The 22,773-nt window shown below is 34.1% G+C and overlaps 2 non-coding genes across 2 annotated transcripts; one reads left to right on the plus strand and one right to left on the minus strand.

Moving 5' to 3' along the window:
• Positions 1 to 174: 174 nt before the first annotated feature.
• Positions 175 to 282, plus strand: LOC131182724 (small nucleolar RNA R71). Its single transcript, XR_009150985.1, has one exon. It is a non-coding gene; the product is annotated as a small nucleolar RNA R71 (small nucleolar RNA).
• An 8,701-nt stretch (positions 283 to 8,983) lies between these two features.
• On the minus strand, positions 8,984 to 9,090 carry LOC131182765 (small nucleolar RNA R71). Its single transcript, XR_009151025.1, has one exon. It is a non-coding gene; the product is annotated as a small nucleolar RNA R71 (small nucleolar RNA).
• Positions 9,091 to 22,773: the final 13,683 nt, after the last annotated feature.

Raw genomic sequence — 22,773 nt, forward strand, 5'->3', positions numbered from 1 at the left:
GTTGACCCTCTTGGACTACTCCATAGATTAGTGTTCTTTCCTATTTTCTCTAACAACTCATAAGTTTCATCTTCATGCTTAATGATGAATTCCCCTCCAGTTTGAGCATCAATGATTCCTCTGATAGCAGGAGTGACATTTGTGTAAAAATTCTGGTTAATCATCCATTTAGGAATGGCATGATGTGGACATTGTCTCTCCAATTCCTTCCATCTCATCCATGACTCATAAAGAGTCTCATCTTCTCTTGGTCTAAAAGCAATCATTTGATTCTTCAACTCTTGAGTTTTTCCAGGTGGAAAGTATTAGGCAAGAAATGCATCAGTGAGCTACTCCCAATTTGTAATTGAGTTGTGAGGTAAAGAATCAAGCCAATCCAATGCTCTATCTTTCAAAGAGAATGGAAACAATTTTAACCTTGCTGCTTCATCAGACACTCTTGGTTGCTTTTGCATGTCACAGATCATAACAAACTTCTTAAAATGAGTATGAGGATTTTCTGAAGGATGACCTCTGAATTGAGAATTTTGAATCATTTATAGTATTCCAAAATCCATCTTATAGCTATTTGCATCAATTCTTGGACTTGCTATACTCTCTCTCAAGTTATCAAAATGAGGAAATGCATGATCCATCATACTTCCCCTAGGCACATTAGCATTTATAACTTCTTCACCATGAGTTGCATTTTCATTGTTTTGATCATTTTCAGCATTACCACCACTAATTCTAATTCTTTCTTCAGCCATTTCTGCTTTAATTTCAGTTGCTCTCAAAGCTTCTTTCCTTTTTCTGGTTTCTTTGTTGTTGGCTCTATAAAACTTCTCAATTTTAGAATTAAATAATAAGGATGTGTCACTTGTGCTTCTAGCTCTTCTCATAAAAGATTAAGAGTACCTAAAAAAAGAATAAACAAACACAAATTGAAAAGATAACAAAGATAAAAAACTATAAACAACTAAAATAATCAAGAATTCAATCTTAAACAAACAACTCTCCGGCAACGGCGCCAAAAACTTGATGTGTCCCAACCGCAAGTGCACAAGTCATTCAAATAGTATAGAAAAAGATATCGTTCCCATGGAGAGTTGGGTTTTCAATTGAATTTTTAATGTAAAATAAACTATGTAAAAATTGTATTTTAATCAAACAAATAAAAGAAATTTGAGAATTTAGAGCATAAGGTATAAAAATGCAAAACTAAATTCGAACAATGACTAATTTAATAATTCGCAAAATAAAGAAATTGATAATATTAATAATGAAAATTAATAAAATGAGATTAAACTAAACACTCAAAAGTAAATTTCCAAGCAATAATTGATAAAAGACGATTCTGGAGTTAAGGGTTCATATTCAAGTCAATTTGGGATTTTCCTAGCTAGCCCAATCTATAAAATTTATGGGTTTAAAGGAGACCAATTCTAAAATCCTTTGAAATCTCTTTCGAGTGAGACGAAGAGTGCCTTAATTAACTTAATTCTACTTTCGTGGAGTTAAAATCAATTAAGACCCATTAGGTTCCTTAATCGATCTATTAATCCCTCTTAATCCTTAGTCTATTTCTAGATCTAAACTAATTAAGTCTAATTTCTTGATTATCTATTATTTGGTCTTTTCCTTTCGGTGCTTCAACCAAAGATTAAGAACATAACTTAATGGGGCCCTTCATTAAGCATGTGAATAAGCACACAAGAAATGGATTAAACCTCATAAATTCATTAAATTGGGATTAACCCAGTTCAAATCCAAAAAAATAACTCAAATATTACATCCCCAACTCCAGAATCTATAAAAACTACTCACAATCCATGTTTAACACAAGAAATTCTAAGTGAATATGGAAATAAAACTTGAAAATATACTAAGAACTAAGAAACCCAATACAAGAAAGGTAGAAAATGGTGAAGGAAAGAAAAAGAATCCAAATCTGATCCAGAAAAGGGAAGTGACGCCCCCTTGCTCTATTTTCTGACGTTTTCTCTCCTCTCCTGCTTTCTTGTTCTTTCTTCTTATTCCCCAAAAATGAGGTAAGGGCACTATTTATACTTTCTGACAAATAACCCTAAAAATGGTGTGTTTGAGGAAGGGATTCATGAGTAAAAATTCTTCTGCCAGTTCATTATGAAGACTTGCACAAGTTATGTAAGCTTCCTATGCAGATTCTGAGCAAATTTGATGATTCCAAGTGCTTTCCGTGATGTTGCATAAGTGAGGCGTGAGACTGCATAAGTTATGCAGGTTTCGGCCAAGCAGTTGTTCCCTCCGTGAAACTGCATAAGTAGGGCATGAGACTGCATAAGTTATGGGGCAAGTTATGCAAGTTTCAGTGAAGCTGCATAAGCAAGGAGTGAATCTGCCTAAGTCATGCAGTAACTTTTGCAGGTTTTGGCAGGTTTGGAAAATTGCTTCTTCTCCCTGTGCAGAACTGCATAACTTATGCAGTAGGTTATGCACATTTCGGCCACTTTGCATTCTTCAACTTTCAAGCTTTATTTTGATAATTTTGGATCTGAGAATCACTGCTCACTGGCACAATTACTTTTTAGTCTCTCAAAAATACCATTTTCACCTACAAAAAAAAATTACAAATTAACTCAAAAATTGATAATTATGGAAAATTATCTAAATAACTAATAAAATTAGCTAAAAGTGACTAATAAATAAATGAAATGGCCATGAAATCTAACCTAAATGGCTATACAAAATGCATGTATCAACTAGATGGAGATCCACCCAAAAAAGTTTTGGATCATTCTCTCAATCTCTACCCGTTTCTCCCTCCCACAGTAATCTCTCACCATAGTAGAAACTTAGTTGTCTCTCTTTCTCATAGCAAATCAATTTATGAAAAGAAAGAAATAAGGGAAGAATTGCAGAGGTGAGTAGTGACCTAAAACCCAATAATTCCGGTTAAAAAAAAAATCAATTTCTAGCTAAAATTTTCAACCATCCAACACATAGAAAGAAAGCCAAATTAATTTGCTTACCTTGATGATCTTGTACTGCCTTTCTTTTCACCATGAGTGTTGTATTGAATGAAAGAGGAGAACATAATTGCCCTTGTAACTGTCACCTCTTATTTCTAGTTTTTGGCTTCAACAAATTAACCATACCTTCCCTTATCTCCTCTAGAAACCTAGTACTAAATGTTGCACTCATTTTATATAAGCATTTTAGGATAGTTTTGCATCTATTTTACCCTTAGATTTTAGTATATTTTATGTTTTCAGCTTTATTTTAAATTATCGATTAACTTTAGTTACTTTATATTTGATTTTTTTTGTAACTTTATTGTTTTTAATAGGTTTTGTGGTAAATTGAAGGTCAATGAATGCGTTAGGAGGTGATCTGAGGAAATTTGGAGCCCTTTGAGCATGGAGAAAAGTTAAAGAAATCAAGCCTTAGAAAATTAAGTTGGCTAAAATTTGCTTGAGATCTTGCTTATGATATTGCTTAGGGTATGTTATTCTGCTTAACCTAGAGCCTGGGGTAAGTTGCAGGTCAAGCGTCACTTAATTCCAACATATTCAGAGTTTTATTCTCCAGATCTGCCTAGATTTGCCTGGGATCTTGTTTGAGATCCTACTTAGGGTAAGCGGCAGTGCTTAAGGTGCAACTTAGGCCAAGCTGGAACTGAAGCATGAGTAAAAAACTCATTTTAATACAAATCTACTTGATTTGCTAAGGGTATGCTTAACCTTAAGTAGACAGGGCATACAAAGACTGAAATTTGCTGAAGATGTTGCTTAGGGTAAGCAATACCCTAAGCAGACTACCCAAAACGTGGAAAAATTTGCTGACTTGGACATTTTTATACCTCATTTCCTATCCACTTCTTAGCTCTTATCCATTTTTAGGGTAACTTTTGAGACCATATAAAAGTATCATTTTTGAGTTTTTGCTACAAGAAGTAACAACAAGAAAGAAAGGAAAGAAAATCATAAAAAAATAAAGGGAGGAGGATGCCATTAATTCTGAAGAAAAAGAGCTGCTGCCGCCATTTCTGGAAGCTCCAGGACTCAGAGTTTTAGGTTCTTTTACTTGAGTTTTTCTATTTTCAGTCCTCTTATTATGTTTTTCTTTACTTTTGTATCAATTTCTCTTGTAAATACCAACATGAGTGAGCAGAATCTTTGGATTTTAGAGTTGAGAAATGTGTTTTAAATTAATTTATGGATTTGGACTGGTTATTTTCATATTTTATATAAGTATGAGTTTTGATTCTTTCCTTGTGTGCCTAATTTACTTGCTTAATGTTGGTACCCATTGGGTATTGTGTAAATCTTTAATTGAAGGACCGAAAGGTGAAGATTATTGATAGATAATCAAGGATTAGAACTTAAAATCACCTAGATTTAAAAATAAACTAGGGTTTAAAGAGGATTTATTGATTAGTTACAAAACTTAATGAGTTTTAAGTTAATCAAATATCGTACGAAAGTAGGTTTCATTTTCTTAAAATATACTTTAATTTGATTGAAAAAGATATTAAAGGAATCTAGGATCAATCACTTTCAAACTCTATTTTCTCTTAAAATTGGAAAAATTAAGACAAATCTCAACTAATTTATGTATGAACCCTTAACTCTGGAATCATTTGACTATTAATTAGCATTTAATTTCAATTACCCATTATTAATTTAGTTTTATTGCATCTAGATTTAGAATTTATTTGCTTACTCTTTACTTATTTTATTTAGATTTATCAATTTTACCTTGTTTATTTACATTTACATCTTACTTTCATTGATCATTAGCCCAAATAATCGCTTCATTCATAGTTCGGTACTCAAACGGCAAATCCTCGTAGGAATGATACTTGACTTATTACTTTATTGCTTGATACGCTTCGTATACCTGCTGACTCAAGCATCAAGTTTTTGGCACCATTGCCAGGGATTTAATCTTTGTTTGATATTGAACGATTGTTTGTTTGGTTAGTTTGGGTATTTTATTTTTAATTTCTTTTACCATTTTATTTTGAGGATTTGTTTATTTTGTTTTTCAGGTACTTTTATTTTATAAGAAGGACAAAAAGTAAAGAAATCAATTTATTCTTTGATCTAGAAATAGAAAAGACAGCAAGAGCTTTAAGAGCAGAAGCTAAGAGGAGAAAAACTGAATTTAGAGCTCAGTAACAACAATAAAGAGCACAAGAACAAGAGCAACCACAAGAAGAAATGGCTAATAACAACAATAACAATCGTTCTATGAAGGATCATGTCTATCCTAACATTGGGGATTTCATGCCAAGTATCACAAAATCAAGAGTAGAAGCTAATAATTTTGAATCGAAGCTTGCACTCTGTCAGTGTAACATCCTCCCTATACGTGTTCTGTACGTTCTATTGCTCCAGCAGTCAAATAACAGTCCAGGCAAGTCAGGATGTCTGGAACTACACTTCGGTGATAGTGAACAGACATATAATGATGAAATAAATAAAAAGAAAATACAAGAAAAATCAAACAAAAATGAAAGAGAGAAAATGATGCTAAGTTAAACGAGCCGGCACCACAGCGATGGGTGACGGCACCGGGAAGGCGGTTGTCGACCCCAGGACCGCAGGGAACCCTCCGAATTTAATTTTGAGACATAGATAAAGGTTTATTGAAATGTAATTGACACTAGAAATATCAAAGAAAAATTAATAAATTAGTACAAAGAAAAACGAAAAATCGAGAAATAGACAAAAATCGGTGTTACCGAAAAATCGGGAATGTAACCCGAAGTGGGGTATTTTGGTCATTTGACACATAGTGTTGCCTTTTGACCTCAATGTCCATTAAAAATAAATGATATTACACTTAGAAAATGTCATGAAAAATTAAATTGTGATACATTATAAGAATAGTGAAAGAAATGGGGGATAAAATCCAATTTATGAAACTTTGAATAATTAACATTAAAATCCAAGTTAGTGCTCCACTAACTTGAATATTGGGATCCTTATCACAGCCTTGGGACAGCAGATAGCACTCACCATCATCTTCTTCATCAGCCCATTTTACTTTGCCGAAATGAATTCCTCCATGGAAGTCACCATGGCCACCCCACATGCAACCTCCATGGGTGCATGATCAAGCCATCCTTTCCACTTCTTTCCTTCATTAAAGCTTGCCTACTCACCTTGGGGAAGAAATTGGCAACAAGAAAAACCAGATTTGGTGAAGTTTTGATAAGCATCAAAAGTTGTAAGTGTCCAAAGCCTCTCCCTTGCTTTGGTAAAGCTTGTGTTTAGGTTGAGTTGAGTGTTTTGGTGAAGAGAAATGAAAGAAATAGTGAGAAATGAATTTGTCCATTTTTGGCAGCTATGAACCCTTGTTGAGCTTGAGTTATTTTTACTTCTAATGAATAGAAATGAAGGTTGATTAATTCAAATGAAAGTTGTAGTAAGTTTGTATCTAAGTATATGCATGTAGTGTTTGAATTAAGGGTGTGAAATGAAACTTTGATGCCTTGAGCAAACTGCCAAGTTTGGCAGCCCCTAATAACATGAATTTGTGTGTGAACATGTGGTTATTAATGATATATGTTAATGTTAAATTGTAGGCAGTAAGTGTAAGTGATATTGAAGTATGAATATGTTGAAATATATGTATAATATTAAAATTGAAGTATGTTAAATTTTGGTGGAAATGAATGTTGAACTAAATGATGGATTGTGTGTATTGAGCACTTGAACATTCTGCCCAGAATTGTTGCTGAAATTGTGTACAATATATGTATAGAAGTGTTGTTGATTGAATATTGTAGTAATGAGGAGGAGAAGGAACATTAAATTGGGAGTGTATGAGCTTTGTGCAGGTTGTTTATTGAAGGCAGCACCTAAATGAGGCCATAAGTGCCAAATTATGAACCCAATTGGTATGAGGCCAATATGGGGTGAAACTAGACACCAAATAGGCCAACTTTCATGTAGAAATGTTGCCAAAATTCTGCCTAGAAACTGACCTTAAAAAGTGACCAAATCCGGATTAGTGCATTTAAGGCCTGAAAACTGACCATTTGGGCAGTAGTTAGTGTTTAGGCCATAACTCACTCAAAACAGGTCCAATTGACCTGAAATTTTGACCATGAATAGTTAAGACCTATATCTACAAGTCTTATGAAGACACCAAAGCCCATAAATGACCAGAACCAAGTCAAATGGCTTGCACAAGTTCGGCCACAAAAACTGCCGAACCAAAAGTGACCTAAAAATTGACCAAATTGTGCACTAAAAGTGCAATCTGTCCAGCTTTAGCAAATTGACCATATCTTGGTCTACACAACTCGGAATGACCTGAAATTTTGCCCTGCGTGCAATAAGACATAGATCTACAATTTTGCTTCTTTGACCAGAAGCTAAAAACCAAGGGAAATAGGACTTTAAGCTAGACCAATCTAGCACACAAAAATTTAGAATTTGACATTTTGCATACAATGATGCTTGAAGCATTTTGGCAATGAATGCCAACTTGTAAAAATGGTAAATTGCACTATATTGGCAGCATATTGAGATATAAATTGTGACATATTGATGCTAGAAACAACTTGTCCATATTACCTAAAAAGGTCAACATATGCATTGACTTGTGAATTATACAATAGTTAGTAAACTCCAAAGATTGAAGAATTAAACAATTAATTTATAATGTTCCCTAGTTTGCCTAGTTGACTAGTATGGATAGGTTGGCATGCCAATAGGATTCTGACAGCTGTTCTGTAAATGGCTTTATGCCATACTGTGTTTTTACGGCTTATTATGCCGCACTGTGACTTTAATAGCCTACGGCTATACGTATTGTGTATTTATTCTTGGCTTATCGCCAGATTGACTATATAGCTTCTTAGCCACACTACTTGCACACCGGGAGACACTTTGTGACCGATGGTGTGACGGCTCGAGGTACTAGGTACCCAGTGCCAGTATATCCGTTTATCCAGTCTGGTCAGTATATAGGCTACACGGGCAGTAATTCAAGTACTATTAAAAATTCAAATACATAAATCCAGTCTACTGACATACAGTACCACCAAAAATTCGTAAACACTTTATTTACTTTATTTTAGTGTATACTTCTTTATATTTGGCACTACTAAGCAAAATTGCTTAGCGCGTTGCTTTTGTAACGCGTAGGTATTGGAGACACAGCTGGGGAGCCCAGCAGGCCTACTACCGGGTGAGACATCAGATCTGCACAGGATTCCAGAGTCATCTGTACTGCATTACATACATGGTAGGACTTAGGATATTTTGTATTTTGTACTTTTATTGTATATTTGAAATTCAGCCCTGTATTTAATAATGTTATGAAAGCTCTAAAGTTTGTAATATTTTGTACATATTAAATAACATGGAGATTTTCTGTAAATATTTAAATTATTATGGACTGTGTTATGGAACTATTTAATGACTGTAAAAGTCTATTGACTTTACTGAGAAATAGAGACTGTGAAATATTTGAGATTTTGATATTATCATATTGAACTGTTTTCAACAGGTTGGAAGGATAGTTTGTCCAAAATACAGACGGCACCTTGCCAAATTTTTATTACTATTTTAAAACACTGACTTTATTAAAGTGTGATAATAGAACTAATATGCTATAAATAGCACATAAACACTTCTTAAAATCAAATTGAGTTTAGAAAATGTGATATTCACAGACTAGGTGCTCCGGCACGCTGTGTAGCACGCCTTGCTCGGCTATTCTGTAGACGGGTAAGGGGTGTTACAGTCAGATAGTACAACAATCACAATTTGGGGGAAGTCCAAGTGAAAGTCCACATGTGCATCTAGCATACTTTCTTGAGATCAGTGATATGTTGAAGATAAATAGAGTTTCTGATGATGCAATTCAACTCAGATTATTCCCTTTCTCTTTGCAGGACTGAGCTAGAGAGTGGTTGCGTTCTTTGTCGCTGGATTCTGTCATAACATGGGATGCATTTTCTCAAGCATTTTTAGCCCAATATTTTCCACCAAACAAGATAGCTAAGCTAAGAAATGAGCTAACTTCTTTCAAACCTAGAGATGATGAGAGCTTGTATGAAGCATGGGAGAGATACAAGGATTTGCAAAGGAGATGTCAACACCATAGGATTCCTAAGTGGATGCTTGTTCAACACTTTTACAATGGAGTTTCACTAGCTATTAGAAGTACAATTGATGTATCTTTTGGACGTAATCTTATGGAGAAATCTGAAGATGAAGCTTTTTCTGCTCTAGATAAAATTGCTTATAACAACTACCAATAGAGTTATGAGAGGGATGAGATCAAGAAACTAGCTGGTATGTTTGAGCTTGATGCCATGAATATGATTAATGCTAAGTTTGATGCTTTAACAAGGAAGATGGACAAGCTAAGCATGAAAGTATATTCTTTAGTTAGAGGTTCAAGTAATTTAGTAGATGTTGAAGGTGCAAATGTCAACTGTGTAACTGATTTTCCTACATTTGGTCAAGACTTTTCAAGTGAGCAAGTGGATTATGTGGGGAACTACAATCAAAGACTAAATGGTAACCCATTTTCTACAACTTATGATTTAGCATGGAGAAACCACCCTAATTTCTCTTGGAAAGGTAGACAAGGACAACAGCAGAATTTTCAGCAACTTTCTGGGTATCAACAACATTTGAATTTTTAGTAGAATAAAGGTCTTCCTCCTGGAATTCCTAAAACTCAAAATGCACCTGCTCTACCACAACCACAATAACCTCCACCACAACAAGCACAACCAAACAAGACAGTTAGATTGGAAGCCATGATTGAAACTTTAATAGTAAACCATCAAAGTCAACAAGATATATTTCTCAATTAGCATCTAAAGTGGATCAAATGGCAACACACAACAAGATGTTAGAGAATCAAATAGCTCAACAAGCTAGCTCCTCAAACAACAAAGCATTTGGGAAGCTTCCTAGCCAACTAGAAAATTCAAGAGAGCATTGCAAGGCTATTACTTTGAGAAGTGCAAAAATATTGGTGAGTGGAGATAAAAAGATTGAAGAGAAAGTTGAAGAAGAGAAAAATAGAGAAGGAAATGAAAAAGTTAAAGTTGAGGTTAGAGTTGAAGTTGAAAAAGAGAGTTCAGTGGAAGAAAAAGGAAGTAAAGAAAAAGATAGTGAAGAGGAAGAACCTAAATATGTAGCACCTAAGGCTTACATGCCACCTTTACCATTCCCATAAAGATTTCAGAAAGCAAGATTAGATAAATAATTTGGGAAGTTTTTAGAGGTGTTGAAGTCTTTGCATGTGACTATTCCTTTCATTGATGCCTTAGCACAATGCCTTCATATGCTAAATTTTTTAAGGAGATTTTGTCTAATAAGAAGAAGTTGGAAGAATTTGAGATAGTAAGTCTTACAGAAAAAAGTTGTGCTATCTTACAAAGTAAGCTTCCACCCAAACTAAAGGATCTTGGTAGTTTTTCAATACCATGTCACATTAGAGATATCAGTATAGATAAAGCTTTATGTCATCTTAGAGCCAGTGTTAGTCTAATACCTTTGTCTATTTATAAGAAGATGAAGATTAGAAAAATGAAGCCTACCACTATTTCACTACAATTAGCAGATAGGTCTATTAAATTTCCAATTAGGATGATTAAGAATGTTCTTCTAAAAGTTGAGAACTTTTTCATGCCAGTAGACTTTGTAGTATTGGAGATGGAAGAGGATGTACACATTCCTATTATTCTTGGTAGACCTTTCCTTGCTACTGTTGGAGCTGTGATTAATGTAAAGAATGGAAAGCTTACATTGGAAGTTGGGGAAGAAAAAGTTGAATTTAATTTATTTCAAGCAATGAAAAAGAAAGATGATTCAGATTCATGTTTGAGAGTTGATGTGGTAGATGAGTTGGTTAAATAAGTGTTTAAAAAGCAACACCTTAAAGATCCCTTAGAAGCTTGTTTTGTTCACAACATAAAAAATGGGGATGAGATTGAAGAAGCTGCAGAATATGATGAAATTTTGGAAGGAAATTCACCTTTGCCTATGGCTAGTACTGAGAAGATTAGAGATTTGAACTAAGATGCTACTTTACCACCAATTCTTGAAAGAAGTGAAGCACCGAAGTTAGAGTTAAAACCTCTTCCAACAAATCTCAAGTATGCTTTTCTTGATCAAAATTCTACATATCTTGTGCTAAATTGAATTATTGTGAAGTTGTAAAATCATTAAGAGTTCTTAGAGAGCATAGGAGGATAATTGGTTATACCATTGATGATATTAAAGGAATACATCCTTCTGTGTGCATGCATAGAATTTTATTGGAAAATGATCATAAAGCCTCTAGAGAGTCACAAAGAAGATTGAATCCAAATATGAAGGAGGTTGTGAAAAAAGAGATCTTAAAATTGCTTGATGCAGGTATCATTTACCCTTTTTCTAATAGCAATTGGGTAAGTCCAGTTCATGTTGTACCCAAGAAAGGGGGCATCATAGTAGTGAAAAATGAAAATGATGAACTAATACCGACTAGGACTGTAACTTAATGGAGAAAGTGCCTAGATTATAGGAAATTGAACAATGTAACTAGAAAGGACCATTTTCCATTGCCATTTATATATCAGATGCTTGAGAGATTAGCTCATCATTCTTATTTTTGCTATTTGGATGGCTATTCAGAGTTCTTTCAGATCCCTATTCACCTAGATGATCACGATAAAATCACCTTCACATGTCCCTATGGTACGTTTTCATATCGAAGGATGCCATTTGGATTATGTAATGCTCCAGCTACATTTCAGAGATGTATGATGTCTATTTTGTTTTATTTCATTAAGGATATTATGAAAGTGTTCATGGATGATTTTTCTGTGTATGGTAAATCTTTTGATGAATGCTTATCTAACTTATGTAAAGTTTTGCAGAGATGTGAAGAGTTTAATTTAGTTTTGAATTGGAAAAAGTGTCATTTTATGGTACAAGAAGGAATTTTTTTGGGACATCTTATGTCAAACAGGGATATTGAGGTAGACAAAGCAAAGGTAGAAATTATTGAGAAAATGCCACCCCCAACATCTGTGAAAGGAGTGAGGAGTTTTTTGGGGCATGCTGGATTTTATAGAAGATTCATCAAGGATTTTTCTAAGATTTCTAAACCTCTAATTAATTTATTGAGTAAAGATGTGGAATTTCATTTTGATACTGATTTTATGAATGCTTTTTGCAGAATAAAAGAAGCTTTGATATCAGCTCTTATTATGCAGCCACCTAATTGGTTATTGCTTTTTGAGTTGATGTGTGATGCAAGTGATTATGCCATTAGGGCTATTTTAGGACAAAGGAAAGATAAGAAGGTGTATGCAATCTATTATACAAGTAGGACCTTAGATGATGCTTAAATAAATTATTCTACTATAGAAAAAGAATTTTTGGCAGTAGTATTTATAGTAGATAAATTCAGGTCCTATCTTGTGGGGTCCAAAGTAATAGTGTACACAGATCATGCAGCTATTAAGTATCTTCTTTAGAAAAAAGAGGCTAAACCTAGGTTGATAAGAAGGGTATTACTCCTTCAAGAGTTTGATTTGGAAATTAAGGACAAGAAAGGAGTAAAAAATGTAGTAGCAGATCATTTATCTAGATTGAGGCAAGAACAAGGAGAAATTTAGGAAAAGAGCTTCTAATGGATGATTATTTTCCTAATGAGCAACTTTTGGCAACCATTAGTGCAAAAATCCCTTGGTATGATGGATATAAGTAGATTGAGTGGCAGGGTACTATCTATAATCCTATGCGGTTTTGGAAAGAAATAGCCCCTTATGGAGGCTATTATAGGTAGAGGATAGTAAAGGCAACTAGGATTGTGGATCCTGTGTTGAAATATCTTCATAGATTTATATCTTATACTGTCTTAGACAGAGGGCATAACAATAGTATTGCGGGTGCTAGAGAATTATTTTTCTTATGGTGCATGAAGGAGGGGAAACCAGTTAGCACAACTTACTTTTTAGCTACTCACTGGCACCAAATGGTTACTAGGCACATCACAGGCAGCATAGATTTTGGGGGATATATAACTGCCATAGCAAATTCATTTAGCTTTGACACCAACTTGTACAAACTTGTACCTATTTCTGGTGAATCATACTTGAATAGCATAATACTGCTCCACATAGATTTGTGTGAGAAGAAAGGGCACACTTATGTGTTATTGAAGTAGCATAGTGAAGCTAGTGGTTCTGCAGCACCAGGGGCTTATGCACCAACAGACCCTATGCAGGTACCTCAAATAGCTACTGAACAGTAACCTTCACCAGAAATTTTGTCAATTTTAAAATCCCTTGAAGCTAAAGTAGCTAGCTTAGTTACTCAACCCTCAGTCTCCACTACTAAAACCACTGAGATCCTTACTGTTTTAAAGGGTTTAGAATGATTGATGTTTTGGGCAAGTAGCAGGTTAAGCATCAGAAAAAGCAAGATAAAAAGCTTAAAAAGAGGTTTTTGTCTCTTAAAAAGAAGAAAAAGCAATAGGAAATTCAAATGTTGGAGCTATATAACAAATTGGCTCAATCCTTCAAAAATTTATACCATTGGGGCCAAGACATGTTCTAACAGATGAAAGACCTAACAGAAAACTTAGAGGCAACCTCTGAAGCCTTAAACTACAAGGAAGCCCCTGTTGAACCTGAAGCAGACCCTGATGCAGCAACCCTTATGCCACCTGCAAACCCATCAGCAGTAGCAAAGCCTTGACAACAGCAGTAACAGCAGTAGCAGCAGTAGCAATAGTTTCTTTAGTTTAGCAGTAGTTTAGGCTTTGTTCCAGGCTTAGTTTTAATTTTAGTTTTAGTTTCTGTCTTAGATTTACTTTTGTAATTTTTTTGTTGAATTTTAAAATTTGGTAACAGTTGTAGTTTATTTTATTTTATGATTGTGTTTGCACTTTAAACATTTCCTTTAGCTTATTTTATCTTATTTTATTATCTAATGTGCTTTTGCAGTTGTGAATATGGTTATTTTATGAATGCTTTCTTGTAACAGCCCGATCCTTCTCCAGTTAGCATTGTCCGCTTTGGCCCATGGGCCTCACGGATTTGTCCCTTGGGAGGTTTCATTCCCAAAAGCGCGCTGACCAGGTGAGGAAGGCTCCCACATATATGGCCAAAATCTTTTCTTCCCGTTTCCGATGTGGGACACGAAGTTTCCACCCGGTCGTAGTCTGGTTGAACAAGCACGTCCCAACCCCATCCCTGGGTCGTGACAAGCCCACCAACTTCCGCCTGGTGCGTCCTCGCACCACACACCGTACTAGAGGGAGTCCAGCTCTGATACCACAAATGTAACGGCCCAGCCCACTAGTGATATTGTTCACTCTGGGCCGAAGCCCTCACGGTTTTAAAACGCGTCAATAGGGGTTAGGAACCTCCATCTTATGAACCCAGCATCTCTCCCGTGTTTTGTCGATGTGGGATTTGCCTAGGGTGTTACATTTCTGGTTTATATTTTTGAGTTAATTGTTTAGTTATATTTCATTGCATTTTTAATTTTCTTGCATATTATTTTTGTACTTTATATTTTATTCAATAATAATTTTGATGATATTGATCAATTGCACAGTTTACTTTGAGCTGAATATGTTTAACAACCTCATGAGGTAATAGCTTACCCTTCTGCTATTTATGCTTATGGTATGTTGCCAATGCTTATGCTTTTGCTTACCCTAAGCAACAGGTTAAGCAACTTCTTAAGTATTAAAAATTCATACATTTGGGATACGTTTTTCTCATTTTTCTGTCTAAAACTTCATTGTTAATATCATTTTGAGCTTAATCTTGGAATTCTTGAGCTTATATTGATTTAATTCTCAATTGTATATATTTCATTAATTGATTAATTCACACAATTTTACTCATCTTTGCATTCATTTTAGACATTGAGGACAATGTCTCATTTGAGTTTGGGGGAGAGGGAAAAAGTTTTTGCAAAATTTTTAAAATTGTTGAGCATTTTTTAAAAAATTTTTAAAATTGCAAAATTTTCAAAATTTTGCAAAACACATACACTTGCATATAGTTTTCATATAGATTACACTTAGTTTTAACTTGATTTATGCATTTATTTTAAGATCATGCACATCATAAAAATAAATTTTTACCTTATCCGTGAAGGATTGAGAATTGCTTTGAGGAGCAATTGAGCTTACTTTTAGAAGGGTTTGATGGATTGAAAGTTCTGAATAGGTGCAAAGTTATTAGATTCTTACCTTAGTTTATATCTTATTAGCCAAGGGTCACCCAATCAACTGCATTGAGTTTGAGTGCTTAGAGAAAGCTCTAGGGTAAGAAGTAGCTAATTGATGTCTCACCAATTCTAAAATAATCCTCTTAGACCTTTTGAGGCGAAATCATAGCATGCACTTAAGAAAGAAATGATTTAGGCATTCTTTGGATTTTAAACCCACATTTTAGCCTTAACCAACCTTACTTTAAAATTTCCCTTTGAAACTAATTTAGGCCTACATTTATCACTTTTATTTCTTTGAAACCCACATTACTACCTAGCCATAAACTCAAACACTTACTTACCCTTCATGAGAATAATTCTTTTGGTGATAAATACACTATAAAAAAATAATAAAATAAAAAAAAGAGAAAATTTGTGAAAAAAAAATATAAAAAAAAGAAAAAGAAAAAAATATATAATAATTAGTTGGGAGAAGTGACTAAAGTGAAAAAGGCTAGCAAATTCAATTATGGTATATAAAATAATTTACCACCTAAGTATACAAAGAAATGAGTTTGGAGGTGAATTAAAAGGGACAATTATAATTCAAAGTCAATGTTATTTATGTAGTCTCTCCAAAAGTTTCAAAGTTATATGCTAGCATTGGTGAATAGTTGTAAAGTTTCTTCTCCTATTTGATTCAAAAGAAAAAAAAATTTGTGTGTCTAGATTTTTAATAATTTGATTATTCTCATGCTTTGTTACCTTTTTCCTCTTCTTGTTAGCCACATTATCACCCCCTTAGCCCCATTACAACCCTTGAAAGTCCTTTTGATCTTTTGATAGTGTTTCGCTTCATTAGTGGATATTGGAATAGGAGAATTGCCTATGAGATTGTGATATTATTCATCCATTCATTTATTTCCATTATTATTTGAGACACTTTAGTTTATGGATTGCTCTAGAGTCTATTTACGCATGATTATTCTTTGTAATTGATTAGTTTGGGCTTTATGATATGGACGATTGACCAAAGGCTAAGTGGTGATAACTTTGATAAGGATTGAATTCTTTGTACCTTGAAAGTGTGTATATGATTTGTTGGTGGCTAAAGGTAAGCTTGAGAGCTTGGATAAGTAGTTTTCATGAATTTAAGGGAAGGTACCCCTATTGCATTAATTGTTTTTAATTTGCTTGAGGACAAGTAAAGGTTTGAGTTTGGAGGAATTTGTTGCACTCATTTCATAAAGGCATTTTAGGGTAGTTTTGCTTCCATTTTGCTCTTATATTTTAATATATTTTATGTTTTTAGCATTATTTTAACTTATTTATTAACTTTAGTTACTTTATATTTGATTTTTTTTTGTAATTTTATTGTTTTTAATAGGTTTTGTGGCAAATTGAAGGTCAATGAATGCATTAGGAGGTGATTTGAAGAAATCTGAAACCCTTTAAGTATGGAGAAAAGTTGAAGAAATGAAGCCTCGAAAAATTAAGTTGGCCGAAATTTGCTTAAGATCTTGCTTATGATATTACTTAGGGTATGTTATTCTGCTTAACCTAAAGCCTAGGGCAAGTCACAGGTCAAGCGCCGCTTAATTCCAATATATTGAGAGTTTTATTCTCCAAACCTGCCGAGATTTGCTTAGGATCTTGCTTGAGATCCTGCTTAGGGTAAGCGACAGTGCTTAAGGTGCAACTCAGGTCAAGTTGGAAGTCAAGCATGAGCAGAAAATTCATTTTAACACAAACCTACTGAGATTTGCTAAGGGTCTACTTAACCTTAAGCAGACAGGGCATACAAAGACCAAAATTTACTGAAGATGTTGCTTAGGGTAAGCAATACCCTAAGCAAACTCCCCAAAATGTGGAAAACTCTGCTGACCTGGACATTTTTACACCTTATTTTCTATCCACTCCTTGGCTCTTATCCATTTTTAGGGCAACTTTTGGAACCATATAAAAGCATCATTTTCTAGTTTTTGCCATAAGAAGTAACAACAAGAAAGAAAGGAAAGAAAATCATAAAAAAATAAAAGGAGGAGGACGCCATCAATTCTGAAGAAAAGGAGCTGCTGCCGCGATTTCTGGAAGCTCCAGGACCCAGAGTTTTGGGCTATTCTACTTGGTTTTTCTATTTTTAGTCATCTTATTATGTTTTTCTTTACTTTTCCATCAATTTCTCTTATAAATACCAACATGAGTGAGTAGAATCTTTGGATTTTAGAGTTGAGAAATATGTTTTAGATTAATTTATGGATTTAGACAGGTTATTTCCATATTTTATATAAATATGAGTCTTGATTCTTTCCTTGTGTGCCTAATTTACTTGCCTAATGTTGGCACCCATCTGGTATTGTGTTAATCTTTGATTGAAGGACTGAAAGGTTAAGATCATTGATAGATAATCAAGGATTAAAATTTAAAATCACCTAGATTTAAAAATAAATTAGGATTTTAAAAGGATTTATTGATTAGTTACAAAGCTTAATGGGTTTTAAGTTAATCAAATATCATACGAAAGTAGGTTTAGTTTTCTTAAAATATACTTTGAATTGCTTGAAAAAGATATTAAAGGAATCTAGGACCAATCACCTTCAAATTCTATTTTTCCTTAAAATTGGAAAAACCAAAACAAATCGTAATTAATTTATGCATGAACCCCCATAACTCTGGAATCATTTTACTATTAATTAGCATTTAATTTCCATTACCATTATTAATTTAGTTTAATTGCATCTAGATTTAGAATTTATTCGCTTGCTCTTAGATTTATCAATTTTACCTTATTCATTTACATTTACATCTTACTTTCATTGATTATTAGCCCAAATTATCGCTTCATTCATAGTTCGGTACTCAAACGGAAAATCCTCATGGGAACGATTGTAACAGCCCGATCCTTCTCCAGTTAGTATTGTCCGCTTTGGCCCATGGGCCTCACGGATTTGTCCCTTGGGAGGTTTCATTCCCAAAAGCTCTGATACCACAAAAGTAATGGCTCGGCCAACTAGTGATATTGTCCGCTCTGGGCTGAAGCCCTCACGGTTTTAAAACGCGTCAATAGGGGTTACAAACCATCAACTTATATACCCAGCATCTCTCCCGTGTTTTATCGATGTGGGATTTGCCTAGGGTGTTACAACGATACTTGACTTATCACATTATTACTTGATACGACCCGTATACTTACGGACTCACGCATCACTACATAGTCATTGATTCAATTGAGAATTAAAGGGGAGATATAGATTGAAGAGCTTAAAAGTTATGATTCACTCAACGCTAGTAGAACTTATGCACTTGGGAGTTGCCATGGAGGTCACTTGAGTATACTAATAGACTGCTTTGACACTAGAAAGTGGGTTGCATGCTTCCACAATTCCAAGCATACACATGAGATAGGGGTAAATAGATCCAGTTTCTTTATATTTGCAGGTATTGATGTTTAGCCTTCAATTAGATTTTGGGTAAGCTATCAATATCCAGCTGGTTTTTCTAAGTAAAGCATGTGACGCCCCTTACCCGTCTACGGTATAGCCGAGCAAGAAGTGCCACATTCGGTGCCGGAGCACCCTATCTTATTTTATCATATCTATTGTAAACTTTTGATGTCATTTAAAACATGTATTCTATGTGTAGAAAATTTTTTTTTTTATATCTTATTTCTGTGGAGACCTGGACAGAGCCTCCTTTATTTTATTAGCATCTGGCAGGTTCCACTAATCACCTGTTAACATGTCCATATTCATTTCACACATTTCCATATCATATTCTCATGTATCATATCATTTACAATTGTTTATGAGATCTAAAAATGAAGTATTATCTATTGCATTCATATAGAAATTCATAGATAATAAATTACAAGTTTTCATTTCAATCTCAAAGTTTAATTACAAGTCCAAAATGAAATACATCATAAACTAGTAATTACATCATGACTAAACATAATAAACCAAAATACTAGTCTATACATGGGCCCTACCAAAATACAAAAGACCGGTGAGGTGACTCTGGACAATGGCAGATCTGATCGTAGCTCGCTGCACTACCGATGTCTTGCTTTGGGGACTGATGCGGTTGATCTCCAGTACCTACGCGATGGAAAACCAACGCGCTAAGCATAACGCTTAGTGGTGCATAATTTATAATAACAATAATTTAATAATTTGAAGCAATATATACAACTCATAATTTTTGGGTCTTTTACATTTTTATTGCTCTTTGGAAATAATTAACATTATCGGGATCTTTTATGATTACTTATTGTATTTTAAGTCTTAATTAATTTTTTTATCAGTGCCCAAGAAAACCTATAACAAATTATAAAAGCTGGATGTACGGGTGTATACTGGTTAGACAGCCATATGTCTATCCAGTATACGTCTGTCAGGCACGAGGCCAGCTGTCGGGCACGAGAACCGCTGTCAGGCTTGTAAAGCCAGAAATAAAGTAGGCACAATGGCTAGTAAGTAGGCATATAGCCTGTAGAACAATCATACCAGACATATATTGTCAGTTCATGATTTTCTCGGTAAGCAGTACTGCTATCTGTAGTCCCTAATTGGTATACCAATTTATCCAACTAAATAAATAAGTCTAGGTATACTATGGGCAATTAAATATTTTTAATTAATTTAGCACTATTCACTATTACTATTTTTTAGTACTATTCATTGGTACCAAATGTAATGGCCCGGCCCACTAGTGATATTGTCCGCTCTGGGCCGAAGCCCTCACGGTTTTAAAACGTGTCACTAGGGGTTACTAACCACCAACTTATAAACCCAGCATCTCTCCCGTGTTTTGCCGATGTGGGATTTGCCTAGGGTGTTACAATCTACCCCCTTATGGGACTCAGCGTCCTAGCTGATGTTTGCCCCACCATCGTTCAAGGTTGCACGCGGAGTGGCTCTGATACCACAAATGTAATGGCCCGGCCCACTAGTGATATTGTCCGCTCTAGGCCGAAGCCCTCACGGTTTTAAAACGCGTCACTAGGGGTTACGAACCACCAACTTATAAACCCAGCATCTCTCCCGTGTTTTGCCGATGTGGGATTTGCCTAGGGTGTTACAAAGCAAGTGTGAACTTCTTGTCTTGTTAGTTTGATTTTGAGTCCTTAATTTGAACGAAGGAAATGAATTCCTCAATACTAATTAAGAATAAAATTTGAATAACAAAATGATGAGATAAAATTTATGCTGTGGAACTGTTATATGTTAATAATGTGTGGTTCAATGTTTTGAGGGAGCAGAAAAAAAAATGAAGTGAAACTAAAGTAGCTTAAAGAAAAATTAATTGTTACCTCTATAGTCCTGAGGCATTCAACACCACTGATTTCTAATATGTTTTAAACACTCAATCCTTGGTGAACCAGAGTTTCATGTGTTTTTGGCATTATCGTTATTATTATTATTATTATTATTATTATTATTATTATTATTAATGATGATGCTAATACTAAAGAAATGCATAGTTTTGAGGATTGGGTGGTGGCAAAAGCACTAAAAACATATAATTATAGTTTTATGTCCTACAAAAGAAATTTCTTTTGGGAAATTCCATTGAGAATATTAAAAGTGGAAGTATAGATGAGTCTCAATCAAGATATTAAAAATATGTATATCTATTTGAAATAAATTTGAAATTCCAGAATTTTGAGTTCATAGGTATGTTAAGAATTATGGTTTTGATTGAGTATGAAACCTAGGTAGTTAAAATAATTGTTCTGAAAATTAGTATGGAAAGGTGGGAATGAGATATGGATAAATTTAACAGTTAATTATTTATTTTATGATAAATATAAAATGGCTGATTATGTTTCATTTATGGAATTATCTAATGGTAATGTACATTGTGAAATCGTGGGTGATTGAAGGAAATACACATGCAAAAGGTCCCAAATGGGTATTTGTGTTTATTGTTGAGTTTATTCGATTTTTGTTTTAGTGAGGAGAAATATCTAATTTTCAAAGGAAACTATGCTGAATTTTTAGTAGATTTAAGAGCTACGTGAACTTGATCCTCCATATGAGGTACACAAACGGCCTATTACATTTTTCCTCCTAATGAGAGAATCTGTTACAGCATTCTGTAAAGGAAACTTAGCTTCTTGTGGACTCTTTCGTTTGTCCTAAACAGTCAACCATTATGCTTTTCCTCTTGGACAGCTTCATCAGTAGACTCAATTTCATTTTGGTAAAGTTGATGTCGTACCTTTTGCTTTCCAGATTTTATTTGAACCAAAACAGTGGGACTACCTGGTGGACCAATTTAAACAGGAATTCTACAGGTTATATGGCATCACTTTGGAGCCTTTGCTGAATATTTATTTACAGGCAGGCTTATCTGTGCTAAAAACTTCATATCCTTTATTCCTTGCCTTGTTCATAGTTTGTGATTGCTCTCTCTCTCTCTCTCTCTCCCAAACACTTTCTGGCTAATGCTGGAGACATATCGGTTGTCAGCTTCATGTCCTAGGCAATTAACAGGTCCCTTAGCAGTTGGCTTTTTGCTAGTGGTCAGATTTTAGTTTGTTATCTTAACCTATGTATGTTAGGTTGGGTCTAGCATCCTTAATATTGTTTCTTTAATAATAGTAATCTGACATTTCAAAGTTATATAGATATCATTTCTACATAAATTGGAGTAAATTGCTTGCTTCTAATTGAAAAACCAAAAAAAAAACTCAAGGATAAATACACGAGTCCAAGATGGATTTTACAATTCTGAATAAATGAAACTCAAGTTGATTTATTATCAATCACGACGATCATTGTTGTGCAAAATTGACGAGGGAAAAGGAAGCATTTGTCCGCAACTGAGTGACTTAGCTTACAAGTGAGTATTGAGCAAGTTCAGAACAAGAAAAATCGCAAAGTTTTGCTATTAATATTTAGACATCGTTTGAAATTGTTATTGTAAGTTGTTGTTATTATTATTACTATTATTATTTTACAAAAATCTATTATTTTAGTTTTATGATTAAAATATATTAAATTTAATTTAAATGATTTTTTAATATTTTTTAACTAATATATTTAAAAATATTTATATATTTTTAAAATTAGGTTTAACAGACAAACAAATGCAGAAAGGGTGCAAGAAGAGGAAAATGGTGTTGAATTGGTTTCTCTTTCCCAAATCAAATTTTTGATACTTAGGTGGCTGGTCAAAAGCCACAGGTGCTCAGTAAATTGTCCTTGGATGGAATTGCTTGGGCAATGCTTAACAATTAAAGCTCTACAGCTCAATTGGAAGTATCGCCCAATAAATGATCTCAGATTTGACATAATATCTGAGATGGATGTTGGTATTGGCCCAAAAAAATTTGCATTTCAGTTCAGTGAATTTCATCATAGGTGTCTTTTTCATTTTACTCGTTGATTTCTTATTAAATTTATTTGTATTTCCATGTTGAAGAAAAAGGGTAAAGAAATCAATAATGAAATAAAGAAAGGAACTCTTGCATTGTTACAGGGAAAAAGTGATAAGAAAAACAACATTGCATTGATATTTTTCACACACTCCTTTCCTGCTCGCACAAACAGATCTTGCACATCTTTATTTAAAATAGCATAAACCAAGAAAAACACATATCAAATGC

The sequence above is a fragment of the Hevea brasiliensis genome, chromosome 8 (assembly GCF_030052815.1).
Source record: "Hevea brasiliensis isolate MT/VB/25A 57/8 chromosome 8, ASM3005281v1, whole genome shotgun sequence".
NCBI lineage: Eukaryota > Viridiplantae > Streptophyta > Magnoliopsida > Malpighiales > Euphorbiaceae > Hevea > Hevea brasiliensis.